At 42.5% G+C, this 17,102-nt stretch overlaps 1 pseudogene; it reads right to left on the bottom strand.

Moving 5' to 3' along the window:
- Window positions 1-17,102, bottom strand: part of LOC129824595 (dihydropyrimidine dehydrogenase [NADP(+)]-like) — a 197,267-nt pseudogene that overhangs the window by 174,578 nt on the left and 5,587 nt on the right.

Genomic DNA, 17,102 nt, shown 5'->3' with positions numbered 1-17,102 from the left:
AGAGAATTAGAGAGAGCATACTTGTGGCCCCATCCGACGATACCTCCCGGACAGGGCAAAACAGGCAGGATATAACCCCACCCACTTTGCCAAAGCACAGCCCCCACACCACTAGAGGGATATCTTCAAAAACCAACGTACCAGCCACGGCACAACCCAAGGGGGGGGGGGGGGGGGGGGGGGGCGCCAACACAGCCTTGGGTTGTGCCGTGGCGGATATCTCTATTTGACACTCATCTTCTGCACATCTATCACTCCAGTGTTTAATTGCTTTATTGTAATTATTTCGCCACTATGGCCTATTTATTGCATTACCTCCGTTATCCTACCTCATTTGCACACACTGTATATAAACTTTTTCTATTGTATTATTGACTGTATGTTTGTTTATTCCATATGCAACTCTGAGTTGTTGTTTGTGTTGCACTGGTTTGCTTTATTTTGGCCAGGTCGCAATTTTAAATGAGAACTTGTTCTCAACTAGCCTACCTGGTTAAATAAAGGTGAAATAAAAAAATAAATAAAAAAATATATTTTATATTTGGGATTCTTCAAAGTAGCCACTCTTTGCCTTGACAACAGCTTTGCACACTCTTGGCATTCTCTCAACCAGCTTCATGAGGTAATGCATTTCAATTAACATGTGTGCTTTGTTAAGCTAATTTGTGGAATTTATTTCCTTCTTAATGCGTTTGAGCCAATCAGTTGTGTTGTGACAAGGTAGGATTGGCATACAGAGGTTAGCTAGCCCTATTTGGTAAAAGACCAATTCTATATTATGGCAAGAACAGCTCAAATAAGCAAAGAAAAATGACAGTCCATCATTACTTAGAGACATGAAGGTTAGTCAAGAACTTGTAAAGTTTCTTCAAGTGCTGATGCAAAAACCATCAACCTCTATGATGAAACTGGCTCTCAAGAGGACCGCCACAGGAAAGGAAGACCCAGAGTTACCTCTGCTGCCGAGGAGAAGTTCATTAGAGCTACTAACCTCGGAAATTGGCAGTTAACTGCACTTCAGATTGCAGACCAAATAAATGCTTCACAGAGTTCAAGTAACAGACACATCTCAACATCAACTGTTCAGAGGAGACTCCGTGAATCAGGCCTTCATGGTCGAATCCCTGCAACGAAATCACTACTAACGGACACTAAAACTAAGAAGAAACTTGTTTGGGCCAAGAAACACGAGCAATGGATACCAGAACGGTGGAAATCTGTCCTTTGTTTTGATGAGTCAAAATGTGACATTTTTGGTTCCAACCGCTGTTAAATCCCCATGGATTGATGAGGAATTTTAAAAAATTATGGTTGAGAGGGATGAGGCAAATTGAATTGCAAATAAGTCTGTCTACTTGGCCGATTGGCAAACATACTGTAAATTGAGAAATCATGTAACTAAACTGAACAAAAAGAAGAAGAAACTGTACTAATATAAATGATATGAAGAATGATAGTTAAACCCTTTGGACCACCCTTTACTGATTCCAACAGCTGACCAATCAGCATGTTACCAACCCTTAGTAAACCTTTGGGAAAAATTGTGTTGACTAAATATAATGCTATTTCACAGTAAACAAATGAACAGCATATTTTAACCACGCTTATAAGGAAGGGAATTCAACATATATGGCACTTACACAAATGACTAGCTAAGAAAAAATAATAAAACGTTTGTGGGAGCTGTTTTGTTAGACTTCAGTGCAGCTTTTGACATTATCGTCATAATCTGCTGCTGGAAAAAACGTATGTGTGATGGCTTTCATCCACTGCTAACATTAATCATATGCATGTCAAGCTCTCTTGGCTTAAAGTAGAGTAGCGATTCACTTCATCACTACTTGTATTTGTGAGAAGTACTGACATGTTGAATGCAACTAGCTGTCTGTTTCAGCTATTAGCACACAGGTCAGACACAAGACCTCACAAGACATGCCATCAGAGGTCTCTTCACAGTCCCCAAGTCCAGAACACTATGGGACTATGGGAGGTGCACAGTACTACATAAAGCCATAATTGTATGGAACTCTATTCCACATGAAGCAACTCATGCAATTAATGAAATCAGAATTATTTTTTTTAAAGATAAAAATACATATTTGACTCTTGTTCATGTAGTGTATATATACTGAACAAAAATATAAACACAACATGAGATGGCAAAGGGGGTAATGTGGGCCTTGTTCAATAATTAGGTTGAGGTTCAGTTGTGTGAATCCTTTTGGCAAAGCTTCAATGCCTCAGTAAGCCTTGACAAAAATGTGCAGGTGTGTGTCTAAACGATATATATACTCCCACACACACAAACAGGTACACACACACAACCACACAAACGTACCCCCCCCCCCCCCCCACACACACACAGACGCACAAACACCCCATATTATCAAGGGATGGAGAGAGATTATGGCATGCTTAAGGGATGTCGTTGTAGCTGTCAGAGCTGTCAGTGCAGTAGACTGGAAGTCCTTAGAGGAACACTGGAGAATGTCTACCAGCTGCACACAATGCCCACTGAGTCTGGCCCTGTCATAGGAGACACACACACACCGTCTATTCTAATACTAGGACCAACCCCACACCTGCAACCCACAAGGGAGATCTGGGGAAGCAGGTGGGAGAATCTGGTGTGTGTGTGTGTGTGTGTGTGTGTGTGTGTGTGTGTGTGTGTGTGTGTGTGTGTGTGTGTGTGTGTGTGTGTGTGTGTGTGTGTGTGTTAGCCTACAGCTGTGCCTTAAGGCTGTTTTAAAGGCTGCTATCCTTTACTGTTCAGCTTTAGATATACTGTAGGTTGTATTAGCGACATCACAAACCATACTGACAGTTGTTACGACACATAATGAGACAATACAAGAATACTGATTGAAAAACAGATGTATATCACTACATTTATGTTCCTTGAAAGCCATTGACATTGACTTACAGCTCTCTCTCTCTGACAACAGTATTCTTGAGTAAGGCATACGATCTTTCCACAAAACTATCATTTGACAATAAACAAATAGCACACAACCTTACAGACTAGTACTTGGACATGAATGTCTTTAAAGTGCTTCAACAGACTAAAGCCTCTGGGGATCCGCTCACTCCTTCAAATGGGACAGGGGCCCTGGTATAAAAGCCATCGTCGGCCATCGTTGTAATGAGAGCTCTGGGGAGCGTGTCACAAATGTCTGGAGGGACGAGACGAGACCTTCGAGACCGTCCACTCCACAACCAGGCACTGTCATCTTAATGATACAAGCTGCCTTAGGACGTGACCAATTAAGATTGGCTTCAGTATTAAAGTACCCCTCCTCTCTTTCCTCTCTCCTCTCTACGTCCTGCTGTCTCTAGCTACTTGTGCTGGTAAGTTATGCAGTGGAAAGGGACACTTTCTTATCTTCTTCTCATAATGAATCCATGTTTCTTTGTCCTGGTGTGATGCCAAAGAGAGGAAGGAGTGGAGGGGAGAGGAGGGAAGAAGAGAGGTACGGGACTTCAGTCGGTAGCCTAATGGAGTCTTTGAGGAAGACGATGTGTTGCTCTTAATAATTAGCGACAACGTAATGTCTCGGGGACTAATGATCGCATTTTACTTCAATTGCCAGGGTTTCAGTGTCTCTGTGTTGAAAGCCTTTTTGTCTGGTCACAGGGTCCTGAGCGGCTTCAAATACTCAACGTTGATTTTTATAAAGGGGAAAAAGAGATGACAGAAAAATGAGCCAAATGGCGAGGCCTCTACAGAAAGACACTGATGGTTGACAATACACTACACACCACATAACATTATCTTGTACTGTATATATACAATACATTTGAAGAGTTTCATTCCAAAACGCCATATATCAATTTTCAGATTTTATTTTTACAATTATTTTTTGAAATTATGAAAGAGATTGGTGTGTTTTCCCCCCATCTAATCGTGGCATAGGGTTGTTAAATGACAGACATGTATTTGTTTGAAACCTATCACTAGATTGTTTGTCTCTCTGAAATTTAACCATAACATTTTGTTACAAAATAAGATAAATCTGCCTCACTCTCAGAGAAAAAAGTAGCTATCACTGCAAGGATTTAACACAGTCAAATGTGACGAAAAGAACTGTAGAAACTATACATTTGTGAAATCAATATTTAAAAAAATACACTGCTCAAAAAAATAAAGGGAACACTTAAACAACACAATGTAACTCCAAGTCAATCACACTTCTGTGAAATCAAACTGTCCACTTAGGAAGCAACACTGATTGACAATAAATTTCACATACTGTTGTGCAAATGGAATAGACAAAAGGTGGAAATTATAGGTAATTAGCAAGACACCCCCCAAAACAGGAGTGATTCGGCAGGTGGTGACCACAGACCACTTCTCAGTTCCTATGCTTCCTGGCTGATGTTTTGGTCACTTTTGAATGCTGGCGGTGCTCTCACTCTAGTGGTAACATGAGACGGAGTCTACAACTCACACAAGTGGCTGAGGTAGTGCAGTTCATCCAGGATGGCACATCAATGCGAACTGTGGCAAAAAGGTTTGCTGTGTCTGTCAGCGTAGTGTCCAGAGCATGCAGGCGCTACCAGGAGACAGGCCAGTACATCAGGAGACGTGGATGAGGCCGTAGGAGGGCTACAACCCAGCAGCATGACCGGTACCTCCGCCTTTGTGCAAGGAGGTGCACTGCCAGCGCCCTGCAAAATGACCTCCAGCATGCCACAAATGTGCATGTGTCTGCTCAAACGGTCAGAAACAGACTCCATGAGGGTGGTATGAGGGCCCGACGTCCACAGGTGGGGGTTGTGCTTACAGCCCAACACTGTGCAGGACGTTTGGCATTTGCCAGAGAACACCAAGATTGGCAAATTCGCCACTGGCGCCCTGTGCTCTTCACAGATGAAAGCAGGTTCACACTGAGCACATGTGACAGACGTGACAGAGTCTGGAGACGCCGTGGAGAATGTTCTGCTGCCTGCAACATCCTCCAGCATGACCGCTTTGGCGATGGGTTAGTCATGGTGTGGGGTGGCATTTCTTTGTGGGGCCGCACAGCCCTCCATGTGCTCTCCAGAGGTAGCCTGACTGCCATTAGGTACCGAGATGAGATCCTCAGACCCCTTGTGAGACCATATGCTGACACATGCACATTTGTGGCCTGCTGGAGGTCATTTTGCAGGGCTCTGGCAGTGCACCCCCTTGCACAAAGGCGGAGGTACCGGTCCTGCTGCTGGATTGTTGCCCTCCTACGGCCTCATCCACGTCTCCTGATGTACTGGCCTGTCTCCTGGTAGCGCCTGCATGCTCTGGACACTACGCTGACAGACACAGCAAACCTTTTTGCCACAGTTCGCATTGATGTGCCATCCTGGATGAACTGCACTACCTGAGCCACTTGTGTGGGTTGTAGACTCCGTCTCATGCTACCACTAGAGTGAGAGCACCGCCAGCATTCAAAAGTGACCAAAACATCAGCCAGGAAGCATAGGAACTGAGAAGTGGTCTGTGGTCACCACCTGCCGAATCACTCCTGTTTTGGGGGGTGTCTTGCTAATTGCCTATAATTTCCACCTTTTGTCTATTCCATTTGCACAACAGCATGTGAAATTTATTGTCAATCAGTGTTGCTTCCTAAGTGGACAGTTTGATTTCACAGAAGTGTGATTGACTTGGAGTTACATTGTGTTGTTTAAGTGTTCCCTTTATTTTTTTGAGCAGTGTATATAAAATGTATTGTCACGACTTCTGCCGAAACCGATGCCTCTCCTTGTTCAGGCGGTGCTCGGCGGTCGACGTCGCCGGTCTTCTAGCCATCATTGATCCATTTTACATTTTACATTGGTGTTGTCTTGTCTTCCTACCCACCTGGTTTTAATCCCATTCTTTACCTGTTGTGTATTTAACCTTCTGTTTCCCGTCATGTCTTTGTCAGAGATTATTTGTTGTTCAGTATTCGTGTTGTTTGTATTGGTGCGCGACGGGTCCTCGTACCCACTTTGTTTTATTGTATTCATGGTTTTGGAGTTATATTTGTTTTCAAGTTATTAAACAACTCCATTCCACTAAGTTTGATTCTCCTGCGCCTGACTTCCCTGCCACCTATACACGTGACTCTGACATGTATCAATACTGTAATATGAGATTTGGGCTCTAGTCAAAAGGTATAGGGAATAAGGCGCCATTTGGGACAAGACCTAACTCTAACCAAAACACTGCATAAGGCTAGATTGATCTGTTAAATTTATATGTTAAATATACGGAATACGAACATTCCATTCCATCCAAACAATGGACTGATAGTAATACACATCTGACATCTATGAATAAAAAACCTGAGGACAGTAATATTTTACACATACATAAAGGTAGCCATAAGCACTCATTTCTCATGAAAAACACAAATGTGAAAATTGGTGGATATACACTCTTATAAAAAAGTTTCCAGTTAAAAGAGAATAAAAGAGTGTACTGGGTAAAAGGGTGTACTGGGTAAAAGGGTGTACTGGGTAAAAGGGTGTACCGGGTAAAAGAGTGTACCGGGTAAAAGAGTGTACCGGGTAAAAGAGTGTACCGGGTAAAAGGGTGTACCGGGTAAAAGGGTGTACCGGGTAAAAGAGTGTACCGGGTAAAAGGGTGTACCGGGTAAAAGAGTGTACCGGGTAAAAGAGTGTACCGGGTAAAAGAGTGTACCGGGTAAAAGAGTGTACCGGGTAAAAGAGTGTACCGGGTAAAAGAGTGTACATGCAGAGTTTATTTCACCTTTTTTTCTAAGAGTGTAGCGTTTTGGAAATAAACTCTGCATGTACACTCTTTTATCCGGTTTCTAACAAGTTTCATTAAACAACCCATGCCCAATCCACCTCACCCTAAGCCGTGTCTGTATGCTGTGTCGGTAATTGCACAAACCTGTTGCTGAGAACTAATGGTGCCCAGGCCTTAACAAGGGATCCACTTCCTGGATCCTGTATGACTCAACATAAGTAATGAGAACAGGGTGTCAGCAAGCCGCAGTAGTCCGTGGCCCCTGACAACACTCCCCACCAGCCCCACAACCCCCCCGTCCCTCACCCTCAACTCCTCAATCTCCCTACCCTAGGAGGAACACACACACCCACACACAAACACCACTCAATCTCCCTAGTCCCTACCCTATGAGGATCACCTCCCCCCACCTCCCTCTGACTCTCCATCCCTTCCTTAGCCACGGAGAGATGAAGGCACGCCGGCTGGACTTTTATGTCAGACATTATTAGCTGTCAGGGAACCTGTATTTTTCATAAGCATTGCAGGTCCCTCACAGTGAGGAAGATCCTAGCCCACTCACAGATACTATGACATTTAGCTGGGTTAACACAGTATAGACCTCGGTACAGACCACGGAGTGTACTGCCACCAGTGTGTCTGTCTCTCTTGTCTCTCTCTACCCTCCCCCCACCCCTCATCCCCTACTGTGAAAGGAAAACAAATGTTAGTAACATGCTACATGGGGATGACTTTTGGCCTATGTATGCCGTGTGGTGTTATGGAGTCAGCCATGTAAACACATAAGTCTGTTGCACGTTTAACAGAAGTACAAATTGCTAAATACGCTGGAAAAGTTAGATGTCACAACGACATAGCTTTACCTTACAAACCTACTGACCTTACCATTACTCTGGTTGTGTTGACTCAGCAAACAGAGAGAAGCATAGTCCAAAAGAATAAAGTTCCTTTTCCGTTTCAAAACAGTTCCGATAGGTATTGATTAAAAGCACTGTGTGAAAAGAATGGAAAGATGTTTGGGTCTTTATGTGTAAAAAAAAAAAGATACACGTAAATATCACTATGTGATGCGTCGAATACATTTTTAATATGACGCGTCAAAAAACAAAATGCTATTATAGAATGTTGTGTGTGCTGAATTTGCATGCACAAGCCAAATGCCACCACTGCAGTCAATAAAAAAGTCTGCAAACGAGCACGCACAATGGCCGCAATGTGTTTACTATGTGTGTACGATACTGCAATGGTATGGTAATGGTAATATATATATTTTATTTATTTAACCTTTATTTAACTAGGCAAGTCAGTTAAGAACAAATTCTTATTTACAATTATGGCCTACCAAAAGGCCTCCTACAGGGGGATAAAAAAATAAAAATAAAATATTGGACAAAACAAACATCACGACAAGAAAGACACAATAACATTACAAAAAGAGAGACCTAAGACAACAACATAGTATGGCAGCAACACATGAAAACACAGCATGGTAGAAACACAACATAACAACATGGTAGCAACACAACATGGCAGCAGCACAAAACATGTAACAAACATTATTGAGCAAAGACAACAGCACAAAGGGCAAAAAGATAGAGACAATAATACATCACGTGAAGCAGCCACAACTGTCAGTAAGAGTGTACTTGATTGAGTCTTTGAATGAAGAGATGGAAATAAAAAGGTCCAGTTTGAGTGTTTTTTGCAGCTCGTTCCAGTCGCTAGCTGCAGCGAACTGAAATAAGGGGCGACCCAGGGATGTGTGTGCTTTGGGGACCTTTAACAGAACGTGACTGGCAGAACGGGTGGTGTATGTGGAGGATGAGGGCTGCAGTAGGTATCTCAGATAGTGGGGAGTGAGACCTAAGAGAGTTTTATAAATAAGCATCAACCAGTGGGTCTTGTGACGTGTATACAGAGATGACCAGTTTACAGAGGAGTAAAGAGTACAGTGATGTGTCCTATAAGGAGCATTGATGGCAAATCTGATGGCCGAATGGTAAAGAACATCTAGCCGCTCGAGAGCACCCTCACCTGCAGATCTATAAATTACGTCTCCGTAATCTAGCATGGGTAGGATGGTCATCAGAATCATGGTTAGTTTGGCAGCTGGGGTGAAAGAACAATTACGATAGATGAAACCAAGTCTAGATTTCACCTTAGCCTGCAGCTTTGATATGTGCAGAGAAAAGGACAGTGTATCGTCTACCAATAGTCCCAAGTACTTGTATGAGGTGACTACCTCAAGCTCTAAACCCTCAGAGGTAGTAAGCACACTGGTGGGGAGAGGGGCATTCTTCTTCCCAAACCACATGACCTTTGTTTTGGAGGTGTTCAGAACACAGTTAAGGGCAGAGAAAGACAAATTGGTGCACAAAATAAGCTAGTATTTGTTCGACCGAATGGGAAAACAACTGCGTGAGCATTTGACATGAGATCAGGATCAAACGAGCAGATTTTTTTTTAAATGCTCAGTTGTCCAACAGATAGATAACAAATTAAACAAGCTAGCCATCTACCTAGCTCTGTTAGCCCAAGCTAACGTTATGGCAACAGTGTTTTCCACAAGTAGATAGATTAGCCAGTCAAATACAAAAAGTAGCCAGCCAGGCATCCCATAATAACTCTATTTTGGTGGCCTCTAGTACATTCTAATGCATGGCACATCAACTACACCGAACAACAATATAAACACAACATGTAAAGAGTCGGTCCAATGTTTCATGAGCTGAAATAAAAGATCCCAGAAATGTTCCTTATGCACAAAAAAAATGATTTCTCTCAAATTTTGTGCACCAATTTCTTTACATCCTTGTGAGTGACAATTTCTCCTTTGCCAAGATAATCCATCCACCTGACAGGTGTTGCATATCAAGAAGCTGACTAAACGGCATGATCATAGCACAGGTGCACCTTGTGCTGGGGACAATAAAAAGCCACTCTAAAATGTGCAGTTTTGCCCCACGCAACACAATGCCACAGCTGTCTCAAGTTTTGAGGGAGCGTGCAATTGGCAAGCTGACTTCAGGAATGTCCACCATAGCTTTTGCTAGATAATTGAATGTTCATTTCTCTACCATAAGTCACGTCCAATGTTGTTTTAGATAATTTGGCAGTGCGTCCAACCGGCCTTATAACCGCAGACCACATGTAACCACAAAAGCCCAGGATGACAGCGTGTTCCAGTTCCCGTCAATATCCAGCAACTTCGCACAGCCATTGAAGAGGAGTGGGACAACATTCCACAGGCCGCAATCAACAGCCTGATCAACTCTATTCGAAGGAGATGTGTCGTGCTGCATGAGGCAAATAGTGGTCACACCAAATACTGACTGGTTTTCTGATCCATGCCCCTACCTTCTTTTGTTGTTACAGTATCTGTGACCAACAGATGCATATCTGTATTCCCAGTCATGTGAAATCCATAGATTAGGTCCTAATTAATTAATTTCAATTGACTGATTTCCTTATATGTACTGTAACTCAGGGCTGTTTTTGTGCATGGTCGTGGGTCCGGAACATAATGACAAATAATTTGTAGACTGCAAATTGACACACTGCTCGCTTAACCCCGAAGCCAGCCGCATCAATCTGGCGGAGAAAACATTGCCCATCTGGCTACCGAAGTCAGCTTGCAGGCACCCGGCTTGCCACAAGGATTCGCTTGAGTGCGATGGGACAATGAAATCCCGGCCGGCTCAACCCTCTCCTAACCCGGATGACCCTGGGCCAATTGTGCGTAACACACCCTGGGATGCTTACATTTTTCTCTCTATTATGGTGGGAACACTTGGCAAAATATTTCCAAAATTAAAATCACTTCCTGGTGTTTTTGCAGTGTTTTATGTCCAACAATGTTATTTTTTATAAAAACTTAATATGTCAAAAGTTTGGACACACTTACTCATTCAAGGATTTTTCTTTATTTTTCTTACTATTTTCTACATTGTAGAATAAAAGTGAAGACATCAAAACTGTGAAATAACACATGGAATCATGTAGTAACCAAAAATGTGTTAAACAAATCAAAATATATGTTAAATTTGAGATTCTTCAAAGTAGCCACCCTTTGCCTTGATGACAGCTTTGCACACTCTTGGCATTGGAGTGTGGAATTTTTTTGTGGTATTTTGTAGAAAGACATGACTTATAAATTACTGAAAATGTATGAATTAAGTGTATTGTCTAGGTCTAGGCCGATATGATCAGGACTATTTTCTAAATAAGGTGTCAAGTGTCAGTGTGCAGCGGGTAGGACGGAGTCAGGCGCAGGACACAGAACTGAGTAAAAACGTACTTTACTCGAAAATAAAACAACAATCATTTCCACCCTGGGAAGAAACACACCAGCTCACAGAAGTCTTGACCACTTAACATGGAACAAACACGCACCGAACCATGTGGGAGCCAGAGGGTTAAATAGGGAATAAATTATAACGTAATGGAAACCAGGTGTGTACAATCAAGACAAAACAAATGGAAAAGGAAACGTAGTTCGGTGGAGGCTAGAAAGCCGGTGACTTCGACCGCCGCCCGAACAAGGAGAGGCACCAACTTCGGCAGAAGTCGTGACATAAGGGAACATTTAACCTTTTTAACATTTAACCTGTCTAATTAATCTTGAGATTAAAGAGATTAAAGTCTTATTTACAGTTTTACTGCAAGATATGAATTGCCCCATGATGTTTGTTCTTTATATAAAAAAAAGTAAATAGCCCAAATTATCTTGAAAAATATCTAAAAGTTTTGTTTTTCCAGGTTTCCGCTTTTCCAGGCTACTTTGTAGTTAACATTTAACTGAAAAGGTTTTTGGGAAAGCCTTTCATCTACCAGAAAACTGTTTTCATTAGTAGCATCGCTAACGGATACGCAAAGTAGTAGATGTGTGCACTGCACACACACAGGGAGGTGCATTCCCATTGCCTCTTCAGAAAGTTGCAGGAAGTATGAATCACTGATGCATTATCTTAATGTCTTATGATAAACCTGGGCAAATTAATTAATTTTCTAAACATCTAGTTGATTCCCTACTAAGGTGTTTTAATGCTTTTATTCCACGAGGAACCTATTTATCATATTTAAACCAGAATAAGGCTCTCCACTACCTATTGTTCCTGCAGTGATGATTCACCATCTTCTTTTGATGTTTTAATTCAATGTTTCCATTTATCTGCAGATAATCGCCAAAAAGCCTAGGCCTATCAGTAGCCAATGCAAATCACAGAGCGATATGAATGGTTCTCTCACCTATGCGATTCGATTGGTTACACTCACTCACTGATGAAAGGAGAGTCACTCACTTTAGCGTCACTGTCTGACAAGCTCCGACATCCTAGGAAAGGAAACCTAGGAAATGATTTGGTTTACTTGTAGCAATGCGATACAATGGACATACACTAAGTATACTAAACATTTGGAACACCTTCTCAATATTGAGATGCCCTCAATACGACCTCAATTTGTCTGGCATGGACTCTACAAGCGGTGGAAATGCGTTCGACAGGGATTCTGGCCGATGTAGACTCCAATGCTTCCCACAGGTGTGTGAAGTTGGCTGGATGTCCTTTAGTTGATGGACCATTCTTGATACACATGGGGAAATGTTGAGTGTGAAAAACCCAGAAGCATTGCAGTTCTTGACACAAACAGGTGCACCTGGCACCTACTACCATTCTCCGTTCAAAGGCACTCACATATTTTGTCTTGCCCATTCACCCTCTGAATGACACACAAACACAATCCATGTCTCAGTTGTCTCAGGGCTTAAAGATCCTTCATTAACTTGTCTCCTTCCCTTCATCTACAATGATTGAAATGGATTTAACAAGTTACATCAATAAGGGATCATAGCTTTCAACTGGATTCACCTGGTCAGTCTGTCATGGAATGAGCAGGTGTTCTTAATGTTTCGTATACTCAGTGTATAACCTCGTTTCATGATTTATGAATGACAAAGGGATTTAGGGATCGACTTTATTCAGTCAGTTCGACACCTTTTATAAACTAGTCAACACTTGCTGTTCAGTTGTCAATCAACGCACAGTAAATATCTTAGGCCTACTTGGCGCCACGACTCTGCGTAGCTGGCTATGTGATAAATGATTGTCAGAAAACAATAATTAGGCTATTGGATTTAGACTCATCGTTACTACTTACATTACATTTGACGTGCAAATTCACGAGCATCATGCTCTTTCTCCCTCTGCCGTGTAAAGAAATATAATGACAATATGTTTATGTCTCCGCCCAAACAATGGGAGTCGTTGTCCCAAAGTTGGGAGGGCAGTTTAGGTACAACATAAGCCCATACAAACGCATTAGGCTTATTTTGGACAGATTTTGGCGAGAGTGAAACCTCTCACTTTGCCTCTTCCTCTCTGCTGCGTTTCCCTGTCATCGCTCGCTTTGTAAAAGATCACTAGAAGATGCATATCGTTCAATCTAGCGGGAGAGGGCTCAACGAACTAGCGAATTGAAACTTTTAAATGAAAAGTAGCCTAGTTAATATGAAGTGGGAAATGTAGCTGCCTGAAAATGAGTGTGTAACCGGCTGATTAGCCAACGACTGGCGCAAATGGAAAACACTGTGAACAACTAGCTAGCTTCAACTGGCTAGTGTGGCTTGACTGGACCGGGTCCGACTATCATCAACCAAATACAAAAACAGTTTTATAAATTAGGTGTATTTTAGATGATGACACCTCGTTACATAATTAGCTAGCTATAGCTACTGAAACAGATGATATCGTTTTGCCATATTTTGGGGGGAGAACATTGTTTGCATCCATCAGCTAGCTAGCTTTGTTTCTGGCCAGCACTGTCCCAGAGTTTGGGGAAGTGCGTGTCTGACTAGCGCTGTCCCAGAGCTTGCAGCGGCAGGTGCGCAAGACAAAACATTAACAGCATCATAGCATAGGTATCGATGAATCGTTGTGACATATGAAATAGGAGTGATAGTGTAATCAATGTGTAATGACTAGGTACAAAATTGTTGAACATGTTAAATTATTATGTGCAATCATATTCAGGTCCTGATTGGTCAACAAGCTTATTTGACGCGTCAAATAGTGTTATTTGACATGTATCTTTTTTTGACACACAAAGACCCAAATTATGTTCCATAGAAAAGTACTACAGCTATCTTGTTTCAAAACTATGAATCTTGGAAAGTATTATTGGCTGCTCCAACTGTATTCACAAGTATAAAAACCTCACCATATGCAGTACTGTATGCTACTGAAAATGGCTTGTAATGAGTTGGTATGAACAGTCTATTTATATGTATTGGTAATGTAATTAAATGTACTTCTACTTACGACAGACTTTGAGATGTGTTCATGTCATTTGTCCCCGCGGAATGAAATCAGTCCGCGATGTACCTAGCCATGTGTTAAAAAAGCAACCGTCTTCACACGAGAGAACAGATTGGCAATCTTGTCACAATGTCAAAGGTCTCCCTCCTGTGATTTCCAATGACTGCTAAATAAATCTCAAGCTCTAATTGCAAACACCCTTATAATTCAATGCTTAAAGTACTCCGATACTGCCTGGGGACTCCACATAAGCATTATTTTCAACAAATGAAACATTACATTTTTTTCCAGCGTGTAGCCAATCTTGGCGTTCCCCTACAGACAAATGAATCCCTCCGAGAGGGAAAGGCTGAATGGTGACTATAAAACTAATTTGTTCCCCCAATAATTAGGAATGACTAAGAACACCTCCCCCCAAACCCCTCCATCACCACTCCTGTTATTGCGATGATGACGTTTCCATGGCGACCCATTCCCCTCTTCTCATTTCCACCTCCTTTCACCTGAACGCCTCACAGAGTGCCCCGTGTTCGCTTAGAGTCATGTGCTTGATATCGTCAAAGTTGTTCTCCAACTTCACACAGCTCTGGAGAAAGAGAGGGGTGAGTGCGAGGGAGAGAGAGAGAAAGAGAGAGAGAGAGGAAAAGAGAGAGATATATATTAGATACTGTAGATGACGAGTCCATCTCAAGAAACAGAGGCAGAAGAAATACTATAAAATCTGAACGCATTGCGTACTTATTCATTATAATGTACCATAGCAATGGAATGCGGTTTTATATATGACCTTTTAGGACGAGTACACCACTGAGTAATGCACTATAGCCAAAGATACATGCCTCTTATAAATTCCTGTTTCAAATAAGGATGAATAATTTGAGCTATTTAACAGAGTAACGCGACACGGTTTACATTATATGAAGTGAATCTATAGGGATCCGTTTTATAACGTCGACAAAGTTCACCATAAGCTGTTTCCTTTATTTAATAACCTAATACAGTCCAGGCCTATACACTGTTCACTGACTTAATCCTCTTAATGATGCACAATGGGAGAGTAAATACACGCAGCACAGTAGGCCCATTTTAGATAAAGAGAAGGGAGGTATTTGGGAAGGGAGTGGAGAGTGGAGGGGAGTTGGATAGGGAGTGGAGAGTGGAGGGGAGTTGGATAGGGAGTGGAGAGTGGAGGGGAGTTGGATAGGGAGTGGGGTGGGAGACTTTATAAAGCTAATGCGTATATAATTTTATTTCACCTGCCTCCACCATCAAACACACCTTGGGGCACTCTGATAATTGATATTGTAACGACCCTGGGTTTATAAGCGCGGAAATCGACTCTGCCGCTCGAGCATGCTTTTGCGGCACAGTCGATAGCGCGCCGGACCTCGGGCTAGGAGGTCGAGGGTTCGAGACCTGCTCCCTGCTGTTTCATTACATTGGTGTCAGAAGTGGGATCGGACCTCGCATCCACGACAGTGCGTGTGCTTGGCCGGTGAGCGCGTTCCTGTAAGACGTAAAGTCGCAAGCTAGCGCGAGGACGCGCTCTTTGAAAGGAGGGAGTAGTGTAACGACCCTGGGTTTATAAGCGCGGAAATCGACTCTGCCGCTGGAGCATGCTTTTGCTGCACAGTCGATAGTGCGCCGGACCTCGGGCTAGGAGGTCGAGGGTTCGAGACCTGCTCCCTGCTGTTTCATTACAATATGTACTTTTAAATGCCGATATAAAAAAATCCCTACCTCACATTTGGTATGTAATAAATTGAGCTTCAAATCTAAACCTGCCTCACCTAAAGCCCATTCTTGTGGGAAGCTGCTATAGACCACCAAGTACTAACAATCAGTATCTGGATAATGTGTGATATGCTTGATAATGTGCATTCGGAAAGTACTTTTTCCACATTTTGTTACGTTACAGTCTTGTTCTAAAATGTATTAAATCGTTTTTTCCCCTCATCAATCTACACACAATACCCCATAATGAGAAATTAAAAACAGGTTTGTAGACATTTTTGCAAATGTATTACAAAAAAAACAAAAAAATATCACATTTACATACGTTTTTAGACTATTTCTTCTGAATACTTATGCTGCCAACGGTGTTGAAGCACCTCAAGTCTTCTTGCATATGAGGCTACAAGTGAGGGAACACTTGTATTTGGGGAGTTTCTCCCATTCTTCTCTGTAGATCCTCTCAAGCTCTGTCAGGTTGGATGGGGAGCGTCGCTGCACAGCTATTTTCAGGTCTCTCCAGAAATGTTTGATCGGGAACAAGTCTCAGCTCTGGCAGGGCCACTGAAGGACATTCAGAGACTTGTTCCGAAAGCCACTCCTGCATTGTCTTGGCTGTGTGCTTGTCTTATTGGAAGGTGAACCTTCGCCCCAGTCTCAGGTCCTGAGCACTCTGGAGCAGGTTTTCATCAAAGATCTCTCTGTACTTTGCTCCGTTCATCTTTCCCTCGATCCTGACTAGTCTCCCAGTCCCTGCCTCTGAAAAACATCCCCACAACATGATGCTGCCACCACCGTGCTTCACCGTAGGGATGGTGCCAGGTTTCCTCCAGACAGGACACCTGGCATTCAGCTCAAATAGTTCAAGCTAGGTATCATCAGACCAGGGAATGGTGTTTCTCATGGTCCGAGAGTCCTTTAGATGCCTTTTGGCAAACTCCAAGCGGGCTATCATGTGCCTTCTACATAGGAGTTGCTTCCGTCTGGCCACTCTACCATAAAGGCCTGATTGGTGGAGTACTGCAGAGATGGTTGTCATTCTGGAAGAAGGAAGAAGAAGAACACTGGAGGTCTGTCAGAGTGACCATGGAAAAAGTACCCAATTGTCATACTTGAGTAAAATATAGAAGATGACTCAAGTAAAAGTGAAAGTCACCAAACACACTTCAACACTCAGACATCATTTACAAACTAACCATTTGTGTTTAGTGAGTCTGCCAAATCGGAGGCATTAGGGATGACCAGGAATGTTCTCTTGATAAGTGTGTGAATTATACAATTTTCCTGTTCTGCTAAGCATTCAAAATGTAACTAGTACTTTTGGG

Source organism: Salvelinus fontinalis, chromosome 26, assembly GCF_029448725.1.
Source record: "Salvelinus fontinalis isolate EN_2023a chromosome 26, ASM2944872v1, whole genome shotgun sequence".
Taxonomy (NCBI): domain Eukaryota; kingdom Metazoa; phylum Chordata; class Actinopteri; order Salmoniformes; family Salmonidae; genus Salvelinus; species Salvelinus fontinalis.
Note: the sequence above shows the minus strand (reverse complement) of the source record. Positions and strands in the feature narration are given on the sequence as shown.